The sequence below is a fragment of the Lycium ferocissimum genome, chromosome 3, assembly GCF_029784015.1.
Source record: "Lycium ferocissimum isolate CSIRO_LF1 chromosome 3, AGI_CSIRO_Lferr_CH_V1, whole genome shotgun sequence".
Lineage (NCBI taxonomy): Eukaryota > Viridiplantae > Streptophyta > Magnoliopsida > Solanales > Solanaceae > Lycium > Lycium ferocissimum.
In genome coordinates, this window is record NC_081344.1 from 66,131,890 (window position 1) to 66,156,863 (window position 24,974).

At 37.9% G+C, this 24,974-nt stretch overlaps 1 long non-coding RNA gene across 2 annotated transcripts; it reads right to left on the reverse strand.

The window, feature by feature from the left end:
- Nucleotides 1-645: 645 nt before the first annotated feature.
- LOC132050452 (uncharacterized) lies at nt 646-24,811 on the reverse strand. 2 transcript variants are annotated; one of them, XR_009413417.1, is made up of 3 exons: nt 24,108-24,811; nt 2,756-2,843; nt 646-1,514 (listed from the first exon to the last, which is right to left on the reverse strand). It is a non-coding gene; the product is annotated as an uncharacterized LOC132050452 (long non-coding RNA). The 2 variants fall into 2 exon arrangements; XR_009413416.1 differs by lacking the exon at nt 646-1,514 and having other exon boundaries at nt 2,345-2,843.
- Between the last annotated feature and the right edge of the window lie 163 nt (nt 24,812-24,974).

Genomic DNA, 24,974 nt, shown 5'->3' on the forward strand with positions numbered 1-24,974 from the left:
AACTCAAGGTATTCTAAGCTACCAAGTGATTTAGGAATTGGACCTGTAAAATTGTTGCCTGAGAGATCAAGTATTCTGAGTTTCGAAGCATTTGAGATTGAAGGAGAGATAAAACTACTGTTACGGTTCGCTTTTACGCGGGTAAGGCATAAAAGTTACTACGAGGTTGTTGGTGCTATAATTGGATTTTAGTATTTTAGAGTCGCCACCTAATTTATTATGGAAAACTAGAAAATTTGGGTTTAAAAGATTTTTTCAAAAATAAGTAAAAAAAACTTTTGGACCAAAGTTTGAGGTAAGAGTTCTGGTGATCCCCTAGAGAAGGTTTTACGCACCCTAGTATTAAATATCTGTAGAATACGGTTGACCTACTAGCTTCAATGTGTGATTAATGTACTTACTTGTTTAAAAGTGTTTAATTTTTCGCAAAATGTCATTTCATTTCATTTCATATCATGGTTTCAAGAAAAAATTCGGCAAAAATTCCCCTTGTAAAAAGGGGTTTTTGGTTTTTAAAAATCCACATAAGTGTTCAACTCACTTTATTGCCGAACTAGGACACACCCGGGATTTCTTCCGAGTAGAGTCGCTACTATTCTAGTCCTAATAAAATGGGCTTAGTTCATATGGGTTTTATATATATAAGAAAATATGGAGTATATCCTCCGTTTTGTATTTTATAAATATAAGTTTTATGAAACAAAAGCAGTTTGGTTGATTTTTATTTATTGAAGCCATAGGTCAATAATATTCTAAGTCCAAATCCCTTTATCCTCATAGTTAGTCCAAAATATTTTTAGTCCAATAAATCTTTGGGCCCAAAACGTTTGAGTTCAAAAATGGTCCGTTTCCTCCAGTTTTACCAATCTTCAAATTCCCAGTTTTTCAAGTCATTTTTCAGATTGTGCTTAGTGTCAAAAATCTCAAAGCCCATTTTGTCCATCGAAGATAAACCGCATCTCTTCCACTTTCCAAACCAATTCATTTCTATATTTTTTTTGATACAAGATTCACAAATAATTCAAGCTAATGGGCTGCAAGCCCAAAATTATTTTACCTTCTTTTAAAAAAGAGTTCTTCCCCAGATTTTTTTCGTTGCCAAAGTCCAAAAACTCGCGAATTTAACCATTTTGAGAAAGGCATAATCTACTCCATCCAAAATATGTGTTTGATTATTAAACTTTAACAAAATCAGATTTAGATGCCAATTTTTTTTCAGTTGTGCGAAAAAAAAAATCCAAATTGAGCGAGTTAGAAAAAAGTTTTGAGCGACTTCCTAAAATGCTATGCATTTGATTTCCTAAGTCTACACATGCATAGGGGTTTCACATGTTTGATATACAACATTTACATATACAAATAAAGTAAAGAGAGGGAGGAATATATTTCTTTCAAATTGATGGGCCTACCCAAGCCCATCAGTGCCATTTTCACCCATTGGCTGGGCCTTCAAACATAATAGCTTCCCTTTCCCATTTATTTCTCACGGACTCGATCAAGAGAAGGTATTGGGCCTTCGGCCCAAGTAGGAATTCCCCCAAAGAAATGGTATTTCATGCAAGCAAAGAGAGTAGAGACATAGATTAGAAAGTATCGATATAGATTGAACTTAATGAAGAAATATTTAATATAGCACACGAAATCAACCAAATATATATATATATATATATATATATATATATATATATATATATAGACACACACACACTACACTTATATGGGAAACTTGACTGAAAATACACACACTCATGTGGGCTGGGACAACAAAGGAGCAAGCCCAGAATTACAAAGTTGTGAGTTTAATGTACTAAAGCCCATATAAATTGTAATAAAACAAAAGCAGGCCCAAATATAAAAATAGAATGAAGCAGACCATAAAATCATTTGCCTAACAAAGACACTGCCATACAAATAAAATATACACATTTCTCCATCAATATACCATGGCTATGCACACCCATAGAGATGCTAAAGTAGCACAAAAAGGAAAACTTTCACTCTCTTACTCCTGATGCCACACAAGATCCAAGGGGTTTCTAGGAACCCCAGGCATGGTAGACATCAGGGAAAACTTAAGCTTAATCCCAAAGTGCTAATTTACCTCTCCACTTATGTGCTAAACTCATGGTATATATGAAAAGGAGTGTTTGTATACAAAGTTATAAAAAATATAAAAAAAAGAACTAGTTATAATTAACTAGCCTCACAGTACACAATCACATAATTAAATTGGCTAATAAGGCCTAAGGATCTGGTCCATACTCAGATGAACCACTGAATCTTTGAAAGAGGTGAAGGAAAAATGAAAGCTCAAATTTCAGTCATAAAAAGGGAGTAGCAGAAGTGGGCAAATGAAGTTCAACACATTGAGACCAACAAAACCAGGCACAATTGTACATTGATAGAAACAAAAAGCAAAACCTTAATTCACATGGGTGATATTGTCACGACCAACCAGAGGGCCATGATGGGCACCCGGAGCTAACCTACCGAATACCTCTAAGCATACATCTCATAATCATTTCTGGGTGGACCCCAAAGGTAGCTCATGGTTGTCATAACCTGTAAGGACACATACCATAATATAATGGTGCATCTCTATATAATCATCAACAATTATGGTCGTCATCACCAGCCGACAAAACTACCAATATACTATTTAATAATATGACCCGGTAGAGCTATAAAATGTCTAATTGTATACACACGTCTACGAGCCTCTACATAGAATACAAATGATCATAAGGACTAATACCAAATAGGCTATACGACTCAAGTAAGTGGAGTGCTCCTGAGAATCTGCTGATAGAACACCTACGGGTCTGATCCATCTCTCTGCCTACCTGCGGGTATGAGCACAGCGTCCACAAGAAGGGATGTCAGTACGAATAATGTACTGAGTATGTAAGGCATGAATAATAACATAATATAGATATGAAAGGTAATATGGAATAAGAGAGATAACCTGTACATCTGGATGACTCATAAGACGGGTGTTATGCATGCTTAACCTTTTTAAAAAAACTTTTTCATACATACGTATATATATATATATACACATACACTCATCATAACGTACCCGGCCTTTTCAGGACTCGGTGTGTAGCGTACCCGGCCCTTTCGGGACTTGGTGTGTAGCGTACCCGGCACTTTCGAGACTCGATGTGTAATACCAACTAATCAGTGGTTGCATAATAGGTGTCGTACCCGGCCCACTATAGCGCGGCTCGGTGTGAGAAAATACATACATATATATATATAAAGCATGCATGAGAGCCAAATAAAAGCTACGACTCTATCAGAGTGACGTAAGGTCGGTAACCTCCGATTTATATTATGGAGCAATCATCATCGCTATATCTCACCTTGAAGGAACAATTATTATAAGGTGAGATCAACAACAATGACTAAAATTAAGATAATCATGAAATAAGCTCAATAATCTCATAATAGCATTCAAATCATAAGCTTTGGAATTTCTAGAATTAAGATCATCATCATAATGTTTATCATAGGAAACATCTCATCTTTAGTATCATAAGAAGCTTTTAAGAATCATGAACTTCTAACTTTTGGGAGTAAAAAGGTTATGGAAACATATATGGAATCATAACATAGGAATCATGCCTTTTGAACAAGATCATAAGATGAGATCAACATCAACAAATATAACAAAAAATCTTGAAACCAGCTCAGTAATCTCATAAGGACATTAAAACCATAACTTTGGAATCTCCAGAAATGGGATCATTATAATCCTCATCATGGTCCTTATAGAAAACATTCGTCTTTAGCATCATAAGGATTTTGAGAATCATGAACTGCTAGTATTTTTGAAATAAGGTATTATGGAAGTCGTGTATGCGTTCATAGGAAAAGCATCATGCCTATAAAAGAAAGAGGAATAGCCTTAACATACCTTTTGGTCTCCTTAACTACTCAACGTTTATCCTTCCAAGCTCATAAATCTATATGTAAACCATTCATACTATTGTTAGGCTCATTGTCACATGCTTATCTTAAGCCTTCGATTTAAATCCATTTAGAATCTGCCAAAATTCGGGCAGTATCTCCCCTATTTATATGTCTAGCCCGAAATCACAATCCAATAACCACCAACAACAAAAACAATACCAACATCACAACAACATTATCAACACCAATAGGCTCCATAAAACATCCCACACGATGTTTTCCAAGTTTCTCAACTAACCAACTTGTTGTACGACTATTTAATAACTTTATCTCCGTAAATAAACTGAAATTAATATTAATAAGGAGAGATTCGTATCTTATTCTTGTATAGCAGCAATATCTTCAATATTTACTTTGAATCCAAGCCAATTCCAATGCAAGACAAAACTATAATCGCGACTACACGTTACCCGGACCTCAATTAATACTCTGTCACTTGAAATTACTCAAAATCCTCGCTTTTATGTTGTATGTATGCTCCCTTATGTTGCTGAGTGTTTTGGGAAATTATTATGGAGAAAAATGGGGGTTTTAACCTTTATATAGTGGGTTGAAGTCGGTGGCACTATAGCGCTGTAGCAGCGCCATGCAGTGTAGTTGTTACACCCCGGATTTTCGCACGTTAAAGTCGCATTATGAGTTTGTCGGCGCAAGTTCAAAAATAAATTATCTTGAGGTTAAAAGGGATTGATTTTATTAATAAAAATGGTAACAAGAGTCTATAAATAATATTAGTAAGTGGCGGAAGATTTGGAGGGTGAATAAATCAAAGAAGCATGAGTTTTGTCAAAAGTCGGCAAGTTGGGAATACGATAACTTGTACTTTTGGGTGAGATTAGGAGTGCTCCACATGCTAAGCAAGTAATTACATGAAGTATTTGAATTGTATAATGGTCTCTTATTAAGTTTGGAAGTCAAACGAGTTGTAATATGAAAGTCGACAAAGGGCGTCGCAAGTTAAGTTTGTAAATTTCACTGAAATTTGGGTCAGATGTCTCGGAGCTTTTCTCTCAATCTACTTGGATTTACGGGGTGATCCACCTACCAAATTGAAGGTCTACGAGTCTAGTTTCCATTGCATTTACCGTTCATCGATATGACATCGGAGTAGAGAGATATTCGCATTTTCGTCCAAGGACGCAAACTGTAACGGGAACAGTGACCAAGGTCGGTGGCTGCTCACTTTAAGTTATATAAAAGACCCATCTTCACGATTTTTTTTCTCCATTTCCTTACCATACATGACCTATAAAACCCTCAAGCCCTCTCCAATTAATCCTCCATCAATCTCAATCCAAACCAAGAGCAAATATATCAACTTTAACATGAAGAACAACATGGCAACTTCGAAATTGTGATTTCTTTACTATTTCACCTTTCGGAGGAAAACCTTGCTTTGAAGTAACTTGGAGTTTGAAGTGATTTTCATGGCCTAAGGTATATTTTAACTTCCTTTTGATCTCTTTGAACTTCTACAAGTAATTAACCCTTGAAATTTGGTGAAAACCCCATAGAATAAGCTTCGACAATTCTTGTGAACTCTTATGGACTTGGCTTGATAGTTGGGCTGTTTATGTGGTTTTAACGTGTTGTTTGGAGCTGTGTTGATATGGATTGGATCGTATTGACGAGGAGGAGTAGAAAAGTAGAATTTGGTAGTGTTTTACGAGGAAATTACGCTACAAAAAGTCTTATAAATTCACGCCCATGAGTTGCTGGATTAAATGTCTAAATGAAGATTTCTATGAGCTATGACCTTGGTTTTGATCTTGAATAGTCTGTATTATGTAGGAAATTATTCGCAAGACGTTCGAGGACTCGGGGAAATGTATATAACTCCATCGACAAGGTATGTAGGGCTTTATATTCTCTTTGTGGCATGACTAGATTTCAAATGACCTTTCATTGAAAAGTTGTTCCGCTAACTTGGATCGATCGCGTCCTATGATAATTGAGCTGACACATACTTATCTATGACTTGTACCAAATTATGGTCCACATCTCCTTTTGGCTATCGATTAAAAGACTTTTCGTTCAACTTGTGTCGATTATGTCCCAAAATGGTTAAGCTTACCCTTTTCTCATGAATAGTTTGTATTGAAGTACCTTTCACATTTCGTATCCCTCTTGTTTATCGAATGAAGAATGATATTAGTTATGGTACTCTTTGCATCAAAGTTGAGTTGATTATACTTCCTTTAATTGAGTTAATCCTTATCTTCTTGTCTATTGCTCCAAGGTGATGAACCTCTCATTGGCACACTCTTTCCGATAAAAGTTGTGTCGACCATATTTCATAAGAGTTTGGCTAACTTTGGCTTCGTGAATAATTCATAACAAGATGTTTCCTTGTACTTTTACTTCTTTTGCTTAATGATCAAATAATGATAAGTGTAGCAACAATAATGATAGTCGGAGGATAACGACGGTAGGTCACTCCGACTCTTTCCATGATATTTCTTCTGAGGTCAGTCTTTCATTGCACTTATATATATTTATTTATTTTCATTACCGAGTCGCGCTATAGTCGGCCGGGTAGGCACTTATATGTGCACCTAGATATGTTTCTTTCTTTACCGAGCCGTGTTGTAGGCGACCGGGTAGGCACTTAGCTGTGCATTGCCACTGATCAGTTGGGCAGAGATGATGATATCATAATGAGCTCACCCCACAGAGGGAATTATTATTGTTATATGATATGATATATGTCTCCACAGTGAGAAATGATTTTACGGGCATGCATATACATTTATGTCATGATTATGGTCGCCTTCAGTGGCCTCGTTCAAAGTTTCAGGTTGTCTCTACATCTCTTCCTAAGTTATCTGTATCTCTTATGCTTATGTTATGTTTGTGCTTACTGCCTTACATACTCGGTACATCTTTCATGCTGACGCATTTTGTGCGCTGTGATCATGCCCACAGGTACGGTAGACGGATTGTTGTACCTTTCTCAGTAGGATACCAACGTTCAGCAGGGATGTTCGCACTTCATTCTCCGGAGTCGCTGGTCAGAGTCATTAAATAGATTCATGCATATATATATATATATATATATATATATATATATATATATAGAGAGAGAGAGAGAGAGAGAGAGAGTATGGCTATGGGTACGTCGGGCCACTGCTCCGACCGGCTGATGCATATTAGTGCTCTTAGAGGCTTACGGACATCGGCCGGTGCTGTGTATCGTGTTTGGCCTTGCCGACCTTCTGACTAGTTGTCTTTCTTGGTTGTGGCCTTGTTGGCTCTTGTCATGCATATATGTGTTTTTGGGCCTTTTTTGCTAGTAGGTTGTTATGATATACTTCTTACCATTGTTATTCAGCGGCCTTGTCGGCCTATGATTCACATTACAGAATTTAGATATCACAGTTGGTTCGCTCGGCCCTTCAGGTGCCGGGTGCCGGCCACACCCTAAGGTTGGGGTGTGACAGTAGTCCCCTGCTCTGCCCACTTAACTTGTAGAGTCCATAATTCTCTACTCCGACGTCGTATCGATGAGCAATTTGTTGTATTGGAAACTAGACTTCATGAACTTCAATTTAGGCTTTAGCTTTACTTCAAAACTCCTCATATACTAAAAGATATTCTTCCTCAAATTTGGGCCCAAATTGCCCCTCATATTTATCTCTAAAATTCCAAAAACTTAATTCCCTTAGCTTACTTGCTCTCCAATCCTCCCATAGCTTGTTATATGAACTTAAACCCTCATAACCATAAGATTGGCACATATAATCTCATATATTCTTGAAGGTAACTCCAGTGTCCATACTTAAAACAATCAACACTTATGAATTTCAACGTACAAAACTACGGGGTGTATGTAACAACCCTTCCGGTCGTTATGAAAATTTAGAAATCCATTGGGAATTCCAAGATCCATTGGGAATTCCGAGGCCACGTGCTGATTCGTAGGGCGTCTTTTTGTATGTATGTATGTTTCGTTTTGTGTTTTAAGGCCTTGGATGAAATGTGGGGTGATAGGGGGAAATACTGGACAGAAAATGACCTCACTGCCCAAAATGGACAGCTACAGCGGTGGGATTACCGTTGCGGCGGTACCGCTGTAGCGATGCCTCAACCGCTTCCAGCGGCCAACCATTTCATTGGTGGCCGCTGTGGCGGAAGGTAGACCGCTATGGCGGTACCGCTATAGCGGTGAACAGACCGCCATCGCTGTGTGACGAGAAAGTTGGGGACCGCTATAGCGGTCACTTGATCGCTATAGCGGGACCGCTGCAGTGGCGTAGCGACCACCACAGCGGTCGACGGGAGGAAGAATGCGGGTTTTAAATGCCTTAGTTTTATTTTCTCATTGATAACACCCCAACACACTTCCCAACAAACACTTAGAGAAAATTTTCAAGCTAGGGCAAGACAATCTTTTGAGGTAAGTTCCATTGATTCCATTCTATCATTCCTTTCCCATCCATGATTATAATCATCCTCATGGGTCTTTAATGGTGAAATTTAATTAGAAACCCTAGAGTATTAGTGAAACTTCCAAACTTGTTGGGTTATGATTATTATCGCTTAGTTATCATCTAAATGCATTGGTTAGTTGCTATTTGTCATAAATTGAACATTTAGAGACATAAACTAAGTAATTGGAGGCCTAGGGTTCTATAAAAATGGCGTCTTGCCATAAAAAACTGCTTGTAATGGGAATATTGATAGAATGTGGTTATAAACTGATGATTAATGATCGCTAAGGGTCTAAATAGGTTGTTTATCACCTAGAAAATCATCGAACCCTTGGAATGGGGTAAGGGAAGGGTATTTTTGCGTTGGAACTTATGATTGAGTATTATGACTCATTGAGCCCTCCATTTCTAGACTTTGAGCGTTCTGTGGCTTTGAGGAAAGGAATGGCTGCAGCAGAGTGACTTGCATTGTTCTAGCTCTGCTTTGAGGTAGGTTACGGTTTATTGAGTTAGACTTTGGTTAGTTGAATGTATGTTTGTGAGGAGAAAGCATGTCTAGTATTCATTACATGATATTGTATGGTTGAGCTCCTATGTGTTGTGATTGAATGTTGTGTAGGCTTCATGCCATTATTTCTGTGTGATTAAATCTACAGTGGTTTTATTTTAATGAGAAGTTAATATAGTTTTCTCGAGGGTAGTGTGACATGAAATGAGGATGTGAATATGGATATTGAGGAGGTAAGAAACACTGTTCTGTAAAAGGTATGACAAGGCACATATGTGGCCTAGATTATGAGCTCGTGGTCCGAGGTTAGTTTCGAAAACGAGAGGTTTATTGTTATATCCAGCGTCCGAGTTTCATTCCGGAGTGGAGGCTGTGCTCGGGTCCGAGGAGTGTTCCGGAACGAGTGGTACATGGACTCCATGGGTCCCCTGCAGGTCATGACTACTGAGTTATGACATCAGAGAGCATGTGTGTACAGCGAGTGGGGGTATAGTGTGCTTTTATTGTCACGACCCAACCCCGTAGGCCGTGACTAGTGCCCGAGCTGGACACTCGTATACACCTGATACCTATAATCGTCCACCATTAGCATAATAAAGAACTTATATATAGAAAGGCATGATATCGTCTCAAAACTGTCGCATGTATATAAATATACATATCACAACAACCTGTTTCCTGAGGAGTTACAACTTTCAACAGATAACATCGTATATAAGCCGGAAAGGCTATCATAATGTAGGGGAACGTCCCAGCCATACACGAGCCGACAAGGCTGTCTTAACACATAGCTTCCAAAAGATGTATATATATATATATATATATATATATATATATATATATCTACGCAAGCGACAAGGCCGCCACTACGTACAACATCCCAAAACATATACATATACGTTGAGCGACAAGGTCGCCACTACGAATGGGAACGCCGTAATCGAACGTAAGAACTATATACAACCCACACATATGTCTACAGACCTTAAGAGTGAAAACAGTAACATATGACGGACAAAAGGCCCCCGCCGTACCCCCGGCTACATATATATACACAAAAGGGGTCCGTATTTCAAAAATATAGGCTCCGGAACAAGAGAGCACTCCAAGATAGCAGAATAGATATCCTAAGCTGGCGGATCACCAAAACGAGCGTCTGTACCTGCGGGCATGAAACGCAGCCCCCCGAAGAAAGGGGGTCAGTACGGAATATGTACTGAGTATATAAAGCATGAAATATAGTAAACAGGATTATAACCGAAATAAAAAGTACAGAAAACAAGTACAATAACCAAAGTACCAAAATGCTTGCTTTTGAAACACAAATCATGCATGTCAGTATTATATATCATATCCGGCCCATTATAGGACTCGGTGAACATGGTTGCCACCCCGTCTTTGGCGCCATAACACAGCATACTCCAGAACACAGCATAACTTCGTATCACAGCATAACTCCGTATCATAGCATAGCTCCGTATCACAGCATAACTCCGTATCACAGCATAACTCCGTATCATAGCATAACTCCGTATCACAGCATAGCACCATAACACAGCATAACACCATAATATATATATACCGTACTCGGCCCTCTAGTGAGGGACTCGGTGAAAGATGTAAAAACAGAATGTACAAACAGAGTAGTGAGAAACCATATGCATATAAATCATCTTTTGAGACTCAATAGATAAGTAGACTAACCAACGCTCGAGTATCAGGATGATAGCCATATTAAGTTCTCTCTCAATGTCATTACGAACTATATTAAGGAAAGTCTCAGGGGTCATAGTCATGTATCAAACCAATACGATACAGCTTATGAAAGTTAAGGACGTTATTCACTATAGAATCCCTTAAGAATAGGAACTCTTTATGCATCATTTACTGTCCAATCATATGAAAGGCTCGAGGGCAATAACTCGACTACATTAAGAATTTTAATATCAAGAAGTGAATAAGAATCATAAATCATACTCAGAACTTATGAATAGAGTTACCCCGAAGCTCACATCGTATCATACTTACATCTAGGACATGCCAAAAGAAAGAAGGGATAGGCTTTACATACCTTTAGCGTTTACTCACAACACAACATGTATACGCTGCCCAATAGTGTTTCAACCTATATTAAGACGTCAAGAACTACGATTAAACTACGAAGAGATTCAAAACGTATCCTAACGTTAATAATTCCTTTCTAGATAATTAGACGACGTTTCGCTTATATCCAAACCAACTACTTACAACCATGCCAACATTACTAATCATGCATTCAAGTATCAACCCGAGGCTATTCAAACATGACTCGAGGACTGTCACGCCCCGAACTTGGGCCTGGACGTAACACGGCACCCGGTGCCTAACTGCATGTGACCGAGCGAACCAACTGGCTGGCTGAATCAACATGTGATATCAAAACATAACTGAATGTGGAAACAACAAAACACATGCTGATATACTAAAGGTCTAACTGAAATCATAATGCGAAAATACTTAGACAATCTGAAATATCTGAACGTAGCCAACATGGCTAAACCAAAACAACTGAACAACTGAGTACAACTGTCAACAAGACTAACATAACAAATATCTGACTGTCTGAACTGTGTCTATGAAGCCTCTAAGAATACTAAATAATAGAGCTGTCTATGAACCGAAATTGGATAGCCGACAATGCCCGACGAATTTGGGGGCTCACCAAGATGCCGATACGTGTATTCCTAAAGAGCCGAGTCGTCGGCACAGTATATCGTTACTGCATCGCGAGATGCAGGCCCCAAATAAAAGGGACATCAAGACATTTGAATTGTCTTGGTATGTAAAGCAATCGAAGCAATAAAATACCGGCCGAAACTCGATAATCAGAATCGTAATAGCAAGGAAGTAGAGATATGAATACTCCTGCTCGTATCCGAATCATCTGTATTATCTGTGTTTGTATATGTGAGGCCTCGGCCCAATAATAAATGCACGCTATGGCCTCGGCCTAGTAGTGCATCAGTCAATGGCCTCGGCCATGTATACGTATACACAAGACTGTGCTGTGCCCTCGGGCAAAATCACATATGTATAATTATGGTTAATTAATAAGGACTGAGACCATAACAACAATGAACAATGCTGAACTGAAATAGACATGCTGGACTGAACTGAAAACACTGACTGTTTCTGAGCATACTGAATTTCTAGACTGAGACTCATGTGGTAACAATACATAAGTCTATAAAGATTACGTGCTGAGTTCATGATATTCAAATTGACAACCATGAACGAGTTCTGTAACTGCAACCCTAGAAGATAACAGTTCTATATCATATCATGAAACTAGGGCTAAACTATATTCTGAGTCAAATTACTGACAAGTATGAAGAATGAGGCGTAGGGAGAATCATGAACATTCCCTAACGTAGATAGTTAGCCTCACATACCTTAATTCCAGCCTTTGAGCGTAATACAATGTTCGTCACCCCTTTCAACTTTGATCTATATCAATACAAGTCAAAGGGATTGTATATTAGCAATAATATTCATGCTTTGGTCATCTAAGCATTTTATCAAACACTTGGTGGGCATGAAGCTCCACAACCTTCATTAATGGTGTTTTCTTCACCCAATCCCCATTCTATTACTTCCAGCTGATTCTACAATCTCAATTAAGTGTAATTAACATCATTCTCCATCACCCATATGATTATAACAATCTCAAGTCAACAATCCAAAACCCTACTATAGTTCGTGTAATTCTCTTTACTAAACCCATTTACTATTCTCCCAAGAACTCATCAATTCACTATTATGAATGATTAGAGTGTAGAAGCATTACCTTTTTGGCATTCAATCCTCTTGAATTTGGGTTCTAGGGTTTCCACCTCCAACAATAACGTTCCAATCACAACTCTATGGATTAGAAGGGTTTACTCAAGTTAGAAAGAGATTAGGGACTTGAATTTAACCTAAAATCATGATAAAACTTACCTTGGAGGGTTCTTGAGGCTTGGGACTTGTTCCCTCGACTTTAGGGTGATTTTTCGTGACTAGGGATGTTAGGAAAATAAACTCCAAGGTTAAATATAACTTAAAACGCGAAATCCAACTTTTGACCCGAAATCGACCTGTTTCGCGATGGGTCCGCGATGCAGATGAATCGTGCAACATTCTACAGATAACTACTCAGAGTTGCGCAATCGGCCCGCGAAGCGAGGCCATCGCACGCGCTCTCAAGCGCCGTCACGCGCCCCGAGAAGCGGTGTGTGTCGATTTTGCGCAGTATTCGGTAAAATAGGCATAACTTCTTGTACATAGGTCTGTTCAAGCCCCATAATATACCGTTGGAAAGCTATTTCAAAGTGCTACAATTTTCATGTTTTAAGTTTTCTCAAATTCCCAATGGATTTTCACGAAATTCGACTGGAAGGCAGACGTATAAAAAACTTAGCCGATTCTATAGACTTTTAAACGCCTTACTATTAGCCATATTGAGACGATCATATCTCTTTGCTCCGATCTCTGATTGGCCTGGTCCTTATATCGTTAGAAAGCTATTTTACGTACTAAAACTTTCATTGAGGGTACTTTCCCAAATTCCCAACTAATCAAAGAGTTATCCGCCCGAAGTAGCCTATCAACCATTTTCGCAAAACGTTCAAACCTTCAATTTTTCCACTAAAACTCTAATGATATGAGTTTAACCTTGGTTCTAAGATACGGGGTGTAACATTATCTCCCCCTTGGGATCATTCGTCCTCAAATGATGGTCTTGGTTATAATCGCGGCTAATTCTGAGACTCTATGGAAGTTTGACAGCGTTTATTCTGTAACTAAGATAACTAAAACTAACTGACTGAGCCACGTGATCACTGAACTGACGGAATGAATACATGATTACTCGAACCGAATGTCTACCGAATCGTCTAATACCGAAAACATGGAGATTATACTATAAGGATCTAAATGAAAAGGTTAGTTACCTTCAGCATTTTCTGCTTGCTCTCCAAAGAGATGGGGATATCTGGACTTCATGTCCCCTTTGGCCTCCCACGTAGCCTTTTCAGCTTTCTGATTTCTCCATAGTACTTTCACTAAAGCAATCTCTTTATTTCTCAACTTGCGGATTTGATGATCAAGAATAGCCACTGGGATCTCTTCGTAGGACAGGCTATCTTTAACCCCTATGATTTCTGTAGGAACAACTAGAGACAGGTCTCCCCTTAGCGAACTTCTTCAAAGATAGATACATGAAATCTTTTGGGTGTATAGACCAAATTTTGTGGCAATTCTAACTCATAAGCCACTTGTCCGACCCTTTGCAGGATTCTATATGGCCCAATATAGCAAGGACTAAGCTTCCCCTTCTTCCCAAATCTCATAACGCCTTTCATAGGCGAAACTTTCAGAGACACCCAATCATCAACTTGGAACTCTAAGTCTCTACGCCGCATGTCCGAATAGGACTTTTGGCAACTCTGAGCCGTCTTCAAACGCTCTTGAATTAACTTGATTTTCTTCATAGCCTGATAGACCAAATCTGGTCCTAACAACTCTGCTTCCCCAACTTTAAACTAACCAATCGGTGATCTACACCTTCGCTCAAAAAGGGTTTCAAACAGTGCCATCCCAATACTAGCATGGTAATTATTTTTGTAAGTAAACTCAATAAGAGGCAGGTGGTCATCCCAATTACCATTGAAATCAAGGACACATGGTTACTGAACTGAATGAATACAAGATTACTAAACTGCTGAGATACTAAACTGAATGTCTATTGAATCGACCGAAGGGCGGGCCGACCGAATACCGAGCTAATCGAATACCGGATTAATCGAATACTAAGTCAGTTCGAATACTGATTAAGCGAATACTGAGCTGACTGAATACTGGATTAACTTAATACTGGACTAGCATGAATACGTGAGTACTGGACTGATATCTAAGTACTAAGCTGACATAAATATCTGAGTATTGAACTAACATGAATATTATAACATGAGATCTGAATAGCGTATCTGTCTGACCATTTGTCCGAGGATGAAAAGTTGTACTAAGGTTCACCTTTTCTAAAAGAATTTTCAGAAGTTCGCTATGAAATGAGCACCATAATCTGAAATAATGGACACTAGGGTCCTATACAATCTGGCAATTTCATTAACATATGACTTGGCAGAATCTGGTGCTAAATCTATCATCTTAACAGGCAAGAAGTGTGCCGACTTCATAAGTCTATCCATAATCACCCAAATCAGGTCGTGCCTTTTAACTGAATGAGGTGGACCTAGAATAGTGAGCTTCTGACATAATTAGCTCTCTGAGTCCGTCTACCTCTGGAATGCATAATCTACCTCGGTATCTCAAGGTACAGTTATCTCCCCTTGTTCAAAAGCTAAGGCTTTATGTTTGTGAATCCCATCTTTCATCTGTAGCAAGTAGGAATCACCAAACTGCTTCTCTCTAACTTCGATGACTAAGGAGGAATAAGCCATGTTCTGGGCAACCACTCCACCCACTTCAGGGTCCGAAAGTCTAATTCCTAGCTTGGATAAGCGGTGAACTTCTTTTACCATAGTTCTCTTGTCTGCCTAAATCATGAGCTGTACTTCCTATACTTGATTTCTTTTTTTCTTTTTTTCTGAGATACTTCCTAAAATACTCATAGTACTGTTGTGCGCTAAGTCTATGACTAGCACCCTAAAGATTAGAGTCTCATGCAATGGCACTACCCTTATGACACATAACTGGGCATGATCTTATAGCTTTTCTGTGATCACCTAATCGATAGTAATTGAACTTGACACGATTCGTTCGACGATCATTCTACTCACTTCGGGTTTCCTCTAAGTTGAGGCATATTCCTTATGGAGACTATCTCATTATGCCAACCTAACTGAAATGAGGTTCTTCATATCTCGTACTAAGGTCTTCAATTATCTCACTGGACTTACTGGCGATTTATGCATCTCCCCCCTTTAGACCAAGGCTAACGTCTTATACTTACAAATTCTTCTCTTTTGATGGGATCCAATTAACATTCCTTATCTTCTGTAATTCCTTTGTACTCTACAACACTGACGACTCTTTTTTTTTCGACTCACTTCTGAGTAATTTCTCATTAGGAAAAACTAAATTACTTACATGAACGGGTTGCTACTGTATTCATAATTGGCCTACTCCATCTTAACGACTTAACTCTGTTCACACTATAAATCTTAGGACAACCCCTTTTGACAACTCTTAAAGGCCATTCTTCTGTAGTTTGCTCTCTTACGGCTTGGCTGATTTCTTCTTCCACTAATCACTCTACTCTGAACTTAACTTAAGCCCTTGGTTTCTAACACACATTCGGATGTATTTGAACTGCCACCCACTTAAGGTGTTCATCTAACTAAGGAAATCAAATCATACTTCTACTAGTTCTGCTGAAATTGCTAATGCATTGTATCTACTCAAAACTTACTTACTATTTTTCTGTTAATCACCTGCTAGCTTCATATTTTCTTATTTTGCTCTGAATAACCTAAGTTATTTCTAACTCTCCCTCATCATCTGACGCTATTCTATGGTTGTATACTATCTTTTCTAAACTATGGATCACACTTAACAAACTTTCCCCTATCTTATACGAAAGATTGGAACAGCTAAACCCAAACTTTCTATACACTTCAAAATCGTATCAGACTATACACATCTGGGATAAACACTTACTCACATAGCTTAAGCGAGAACTGTCACATCTCCTTATCTCATAATAATAATTATTTCTTATAGTAACTTACAACCATCGTACTCTCTAACTCTGATCTGACTAACTTAAACAAACTAAAACCATTCCCGAAAATTTAATGTCGTCTGCTCATGGTTCTTATTTCATACCCATCTCTTTTATTAACAGGCATAGTTCGTACAAAAATTTCATCTGTGGTGATAACTGGGGATGCCTCTTTACCCTGACGACCTGCTGAAGCTTCCAAGCAGTGTTCACTGAGAACTGAAATACCAGGCTTAGCTGTATTATATCCTGACTGGGCTTGAGAATTAAAAGGAGCCACCGAAACACATATCAAGGCCCAAACGATACACCCTTGGTGTCTCCTATAACACTTGTTGCACATAAGATTCTGAAAACTTCTGTGGCTCACACCGGTATGTCACCGAGAGCGCGCTCTTAAAATCGTTTCTAGTTGAACCGACCCTTTTAATCATATCTAGACCTCGAGACTAGTGCGAGCCGTAGATGGGCGGGTCCGATGAGCAACTCGTAGAATCGTCCGCCTCCACCTTCCTGAGATCTTCCATGATTTACGTTTCCTGCAGACTTAGCTCCTTTTCTAGTTTCTCTTCTAATTTTTTTTTTGTTGTTATCCTCTTCCTGCTGTCTCTCATTCTCCTTTCTCAAGAACATCATTATCATTCAACTTACCATTCATTCTACTATACCCCTTCTCGGGCAACTTAAATTGTACTCCACTTTCAATAGCACTTGAAGTCTCATTCGTTACCAGTAAGTACTACACAATTGTACCCCCTAGGGGTAAACATCCTTACTTGGACCTTGAATTACTCGTTCGTCACCTGCGCATTCGAAACGTACGTAATTTGATTGGAAGAGAAGGTTACTTATTACTCTAAGACATGGCACGATCTAGAGTAGAAAGAAATGAGACAATCCTGAATGTCTTGGTGGTCAACTATTTATATGTATGGGGCCCTCACACATATAAAAGAGACCCCACTGGACACGGCTTCATAGACTCCCTAAGACACTTGAACCTAGTGCTCTGATACCAAGCTTTGTCACGCCCGAACCCGGCTCGGACGTAACACGCACCCGGTGCCCGATGCGTGTGACCGAGCGAACCAACGTGGCCGGGCCGAATCAACATGTGATATCAAAACATAACCGAATGTGGAAACAACAAAACACATCGATATACTAAAGGTCAATCGAAATCATAATGCGGAAATACTTAGACAATCGAAATATCGAACGTAGCCAACATGGCTAAACCAAAACAATCGAACAACCGAGTACAATCGTCAACAAGACTAACATAACAAATATCTCGATCGTCCGAACCGTGTCTATGAAGCCTCTAAGAATACTGAATAATAGAGTTGTCTATGAACTGAAATAACTGGATAGCTGACAATGCCCCGAAGGAATTTGGGGCTCACCAGTAGCTGATACGTGTATTCCTAAAGAGCTGAGTCGTCAACCTGTATATCGTTGCCTGCATCGCGAGATGCAGCCCCAAGCAATAAAGGGACATCGCACATTTGAATTGTACGGTATGTAAAGCAAGAAGCAATAAAATACCTAAAGCGATAATCGAATCGTAATAGCAAGGAAGTAGAGATATGAATACTCCCGCTCTCGTATCCGAATCATCTCGTATTATCCGTGTTTGTATATGTGGGGCCTCGCCCAATAATAAATGCACGCTATGGCCTCGGCCTAGTAGTGCGTCGGTCAATGGCCTCGGCCATGTATACGTATACACAAGATCGTGCCGTGCCCTCGGGCAAAATCACATATGTATAATTATGGTTAATTAATAAGGACCGAGACCATAATAACAATGAACAATCTTTGACTCGAAATAGACATCTTGGGATCGAATCGAAAACACCGATCAAGTTTCTAAGCATACCGAATTTCTAGACTCGAGACTCATGTGGTAACAATACATAAGTCTATAAAGATTACGTCCGAGTTCATGATATTCAAATTGACAACCATGAACGAGTTCTCAGAATCGCAACCCTAGAAGATAACGAGTTCTATATCATATCATGAAACTAGGGCTAAACTATATTCCGAGTCAAATTACCGACAAGTATGAAGAATGAGGCGTAGGAGAATTATGAACATTCCCTAACGTAGATAGTTAGCCTCACATACCTTAATTCCGGCCTTTGAGCGTAATACAATGTTCGTCACCCCTTTCAACTTTGATCTATATCAATACAAGTCAAAGGGATTGTATATTAGCAATAATATTCATGCTTTGGTCATCTAAGCATTTTATCAAACACTTGGTGGGCATGAAGCTCCACAACCTTCATTAATGGTGTTTTCTTCACCCAATCCCCATTCTATTACTTCCAGCTGATTCTACAATCTCAATTAAGTGTAATTAACATCATTCTCCATCACCCATATGATTATAACAATCTCAAGTCAACAATCCAAAACCCTACTATAGTTCGTGTAATTCTCTTTACTAAACCCATTTACTTTTCTCCCAAGAACTCATCAATTTACTATTATGAATGATTAGAGTGTAGAAGCATTACCTTTTTGGCGTTCAATCCTCTTGAATTTGGGTTCTAGGGTTTCCACCTCCAACAATAATGTTCCAATCACAACTCTATGGATTAGAAGGGTTTACTCAAGTTAGAAAGGGATTAGGGACTTGAATTTAACCTAGAATCATGATAAAACTTACCTTGGAGGGTTCTTGAGGCTTGGGACTTGTTTCCTCTGACTTTAGGGTGATTTTTCGTGACTAGGGATGTTAGGAAAATAAACTCCAAGGTTAAATATAACTTAAAACGCGAAATCCAACTTTTGACCCGAAATCGACCTGTTTCGCGATGGGTCCGCGATGCGGGTGAATCGTGCAACATTCTGCAGGTAACTACTCAGAGTTGCGTGATCGGACAGCGAAGCGGCGCCATCGTACGCGCTCTCACGCGCCGTCACGCGCCCCGAGAAGCGGTGTGTGTCGATTTTGTGCAGTGTTCGGTAAAATAGGTATAACATCTTGTACATAGCTCTGTTCAAGCCCCATAATATACCGTTGGAAAGATATTTCAAAGGGCTACAACTTTCATGTTTTAAGTTTTCTCAAATTCCCAACGGATTTTCATGAAATTCGACTGGAAGGCAGACGTATCAAAAACTTAGCCGATTCTATAGACTTTTAAACGCCTTACTATTAGCCATATTGAGACGATCATATCTCCTTGCTCCGATCTCTGATTGGCCTGGTCCTTATATTGTTAGAAAGCTATTTTTACGTACTAAAACTTTCATTGAGGGTACTTTCCCAAATTCCCAACTAATCAAAGAGTTATCCTTTGCCGAAGTAGGCCTATCAACCATTTTCGCAAAACGTTCAAACCTTCAATTTTTTCACTAAAACTCTAATGATATGAGTCTAACCTTGGTTCTAAGATACGGGGTGTAACAAGGACATTCCGGACAGCCCGTACAACACTCCAAAACAGTCCAACCAACATACACTACAACATATAAGCTTCCAAGTTCAACAAGAATAACAACAATACATTCTTTTCTTCCAATTTCACAAATCATACCAACAGCCACACGTTTAGTAACAGCATTTATATAAATGTAAGAAACTATATTAACATCATATTAGCTTCTACAACAACCCACAAACAACTACAACTCCAACTTGATCCATTAAACCCTTCATTCTCATCATAAAATCCATAACAACAACAACCAAAATACCAAGTAAAATCAATTCACCATTTCATACACAAACAACCCCTACACGGCCTCAATTTATTTTTCACATCAACATCTATAACCCTTATATTCATCACACAATTACCAATTTATACAAACTTAAATTATCTCCAAAATGGGTATAAAAAGAGGTCAAATCTTTACCTTGATGAACTTGACTCCAAGGATCAATTCACGTTGAAATCATTGAAGGTGTATAACACCTTGAACTCTAAATTTTCTCCTTCACTCTCTCAATGCTCGGCCAAAGCATCCATGGCCGAGAGCTCCCTTTTTTTTTCCTTTCAATACTTTCTTTTTCTTGTTCTTGATTCAACTAAGGTGTGAATTGTGAATTAATGAATCATTTGATGATATATATATGAGCCTCCCAAACTCTACACGTGCCCCCCTTATGTGTCATCTTTTCTCTCTTTTAAAAAAAAAAAAAAAGATTATCGGGTGGGGCCCACTTTGATTATTAATCTTAATCAATTTACTTAATCGCCAATTCTTGCTTAATAATCTAATCCCAATTAATTAATCCCTAATATCCATAATATATATATATATATATATATATATATATATATATATATATATATATATATATATATATATACCAAATAAAATTTATAAGCACTTTGTGCATTAAAACAAAATCGGAGGTTAAAAGTCTCTACCTCGGATCTCAAAATAGTCTTGTCCTTGACTTGTCGCGATTAGTTTTAAAATATCCCAATGTTTAAAAATACGGGATATAACATTTATCTCCGTTGTAGTTAACGTGCTTGTGATTCTCGGCAGTTCGGTGATTTGTGGTGTTCGTCTGTGGTTGACTTATTGTGATGTATTGATGTTCATGTATGATTGACTGGCTTGTTTATTTTAGTGATTTCATATGATATGCATGATACTAATCTTAGTCGGCCTATGATGCTTACCGGTAGATAGTGTTTGTACTGATACTACCTTGCTGCATTCTTTGAGTGTAGATTTTGATATAGAGGCCGCTACTCGTCCTCACATCTAGCGTGGAGGATATTTGCTGACAGATTTTGGGGTGAGCTTCTTCTCATGCCAGGCCTCCCGAAGATCTCCTACTTATGATGTCTTTTCTCATTCTGGACATTATGGATATTTATTAGATAGATTTCCGTTCTTAGACGTGTTTTTGGTTTAGAGTCCTGTACGATGACTTTCGGATTTTGGGGAATTTGTAATAGTTAGACTTCTGCAGTTGTTTTAGTATTTTATGGCATGACTTACCCAATTTAATTGATGCATGAATGAGTATAATCGTTTGACTTGCTTAATATAAAATCAGACTTGCTTAATAAAAAATCAGACTTGAATGAATAGAGATCTTGTGTGTTGGTTTGCCCACTAGGATTTAGTTGGGTACCAGTCATGGCGCGTTGGGTCGTGACAGTGTAACAGATATCCCCCATTTATACCAAATATACAGGTCCTAGTACACTTAAGGCACACCAAGTTATGCATATCTGGTATATTGGGCATATCCTTAATTCAAATTTGCAAGTGAAAATGACACATAGTAGCAAATGGTAAGGGGTGGTCACTTAATGACAAAACAACATTCATCCAATAACCCTCATAAGAAAGACAAGTCTACACTTTTACTTATAGCTTCTGTTTTAAGCAGATGAAACTCTTTTAATATGGCACAGTTTTTATTTCCCTACAGCATAACTTAAAGTCAACAAGGCATACCTTACCCTTTACCATGAAATTAAAAAAACAAGGATAATTTATACTTAGTTTAAACATGCCAACAATCCACAAAGAAAACATGACTAAATAATTATTTGAGGTTCATGTACGGAACTTGTTCACCTTAACAGGTTCCAAAACAGACAGACTTGGTGACCAAATAATATCATATGAGACTCATAGGCAGTTCAGACCCTTAGACTTGTATATAAAAAAAAAAAGTGAAACCAACTTCTTATGAACTCACATGATCAGGCAGTTTATGAGGACCAATTTATAACCTTCAAAGGACCATATTTTCTTATCTTTAAAATCATACAAAGGTATAACCAACCAAGAGGATAAAGGGTGAAAAGTGCACCTTTCTAGCAATGTTTCAAAAGACTCAAGTTTTAACAAGGACATAAAAATTGGACAACACATAGGACTGAAGTAGACAAGTTATAACACACTTCTTACCAGACTTAAAGAAAAGGGAAAGACCAAGATACATAAATACCAACAAGTTTGAGAGGGTATTGTGCAAAACAACTAAGCTCAGACAGATTTTCCAAATTAATCCTGCCTAGAGTAGACTTAGCACAACATGATTAACTTAATTACACCTCACAAAAGGCACCTCTAACTGGGCAAACTGAGTTAGGCTATATATATATGACAACATCAAAAAGTTTAAGCCAACACATAAGCAAATTCAATCAAGACAGGTTAGAGTAATTTTCCTACAACTAATATGCTTAGCAAAGCTAAGACTAAATTAACTCATGTGAACATGTTTGGTTAAGAAATACATTTGCATCCCATATTTTAGCAACTTGTTTAAGAACACACTTCTCTTTCCCTTTTTCTTTAAAAAGACATGACTGAAGTAAAATCTAGGTTTATTAATTAGATTCAAAGCACAACCTCACATGACATAAGTTCTCACTTTTCAGGATGAAAACAAACAGCTAAACATGGGAATTGTAGGTGTTGCACAGCAATAATTAGCTAACTTATTAAACAGAGCCATACCTAATCAACAATTCATCATAATTACCTAGCACATCCCAAATCTCACAGACACAATTCACAGAATCAAACTATGTAGGACAAATACAAATCCATACTAACACTATTATATTGATTTAAACTAGGGAAACTGAACCAGAGAAGCTAGCCATTATTTCAAGCTAGTAAAATAGGACCAATTACTCAACCTTGGCCTATAGCAAACCATTGTGTCAAAACAAGTAAGCATCTAGTTTAGACTCTGTTGGGATTACCCAACTATTATTAGGTTCTTTCCACATATTTTTAACCAAAGTGAGCAACAACCAGCAAAGATACTAATGATCAGGAACATGCACATTTACAAATAAAGAGATAGGTTATTATGCCTAATATATGTATATATACATCTAATCTTTCCCTAAACTGGAAAATTAAAGTTCAAGGAACATGTTTGATTAGAGCTTAAACTCTTTACACTTTAAATACTTATGAAAGAACGCTTAATGAGACATCCAACTTAATCTAAGTATGTCATATTCTCCTTAAACTCAACCATTAAACACAAAATCCTTTTAGAGTTCATTCCAATATTCATCCTACCAACTGACAGATTTTAGCTTAAAAGATACTCTAATTTAGATAGGACATGATACATTTCATCAAAACCAACTGCCTTTTAGTAAATGAAACCTTAATTAGCCAATGATGAACCATAATCCCCTAATCCATCCTATATAGATTATTAACCATATATTCTATTATTGTTATTCATTTAATAAGCAAACAAACTTCCTTAATGGATCAAGAAATACCAAACAGAGTTCAAAAAGAGACTAAGTAGACATCAAATGCAAAATTGAATCAATAAGTAAAAAAAATGAACATGACTTAACTTCGCACATATAAACCTAACTCAAACAACTACACTAGTAGCTCCCACGCATATACAACAAATAAGCAAATTAATATAAGAAAAACATGAAAAGAATTTTACCTTTTGCAAGTGCAGCTTTGTATCGAGATTTAAACTTGGAGATTTGCTCCTCCAAACCCAAACTCAACTACAGAAACCCCGCAAAAACAAAGAGAACAAATTCCCCTTTCTTTTTTTCTTAAAAATTCTTTACTCGACTCAGAAAATTCTAAAGACTTCAAATAATTTTTGAAAAAATCCTTAAATATTTCGAGTCTTCACAGTATATATTTTTTAGTATGCTCAAACTTGTTCTACAACAAAGAAATAGGGTCCCTTAAATAGAAAAACCCAAAACCCTCCTTTAGCCGATGTGGGATAACTCCCCTTCTTATGGGTTTCCTCCTCACATCTATGTTGTAGGGTTAGGATTAGATGCAAAAAGCGAATGAAGGGTCAGATCTCACCCTCAAAAGGTCGATCTTCTAGGTTCCTCATGAACTAATGGCAACCCGAGATTCAAAATCACAAACAACCAAAAGTAATTAAAGATTCACAGAGTATACCGTTGAATCAACTAAAAACAAAGCAAAAAAGATGAAATATACCATGTTTGGACAATATTTGATAGCAAAGATGCAAAACATTAAATGCATATCAACACGGCCATACCAGACCTGCTAAAGCATGGTACGTCTGAAATTTGCCACAAATGGCAAGGTGACGCAGTCGCGGGTCCACCGCCTCCATGGCGGTGCTAGGGTTCCAAGAGAAAAAAAAAAGGGAAAGGGGAAGCGGGGACTATTTGGCTGAGAATAAAATGAAAGGGGCTTTTGCCCCTCTTTTAATTGGTTGATATATATATATATATATATATATATATATATATAGAGAGAGAGAGAGAGAGTATACATACGAGTATATTAGTGAACATATATTAATGTGTGT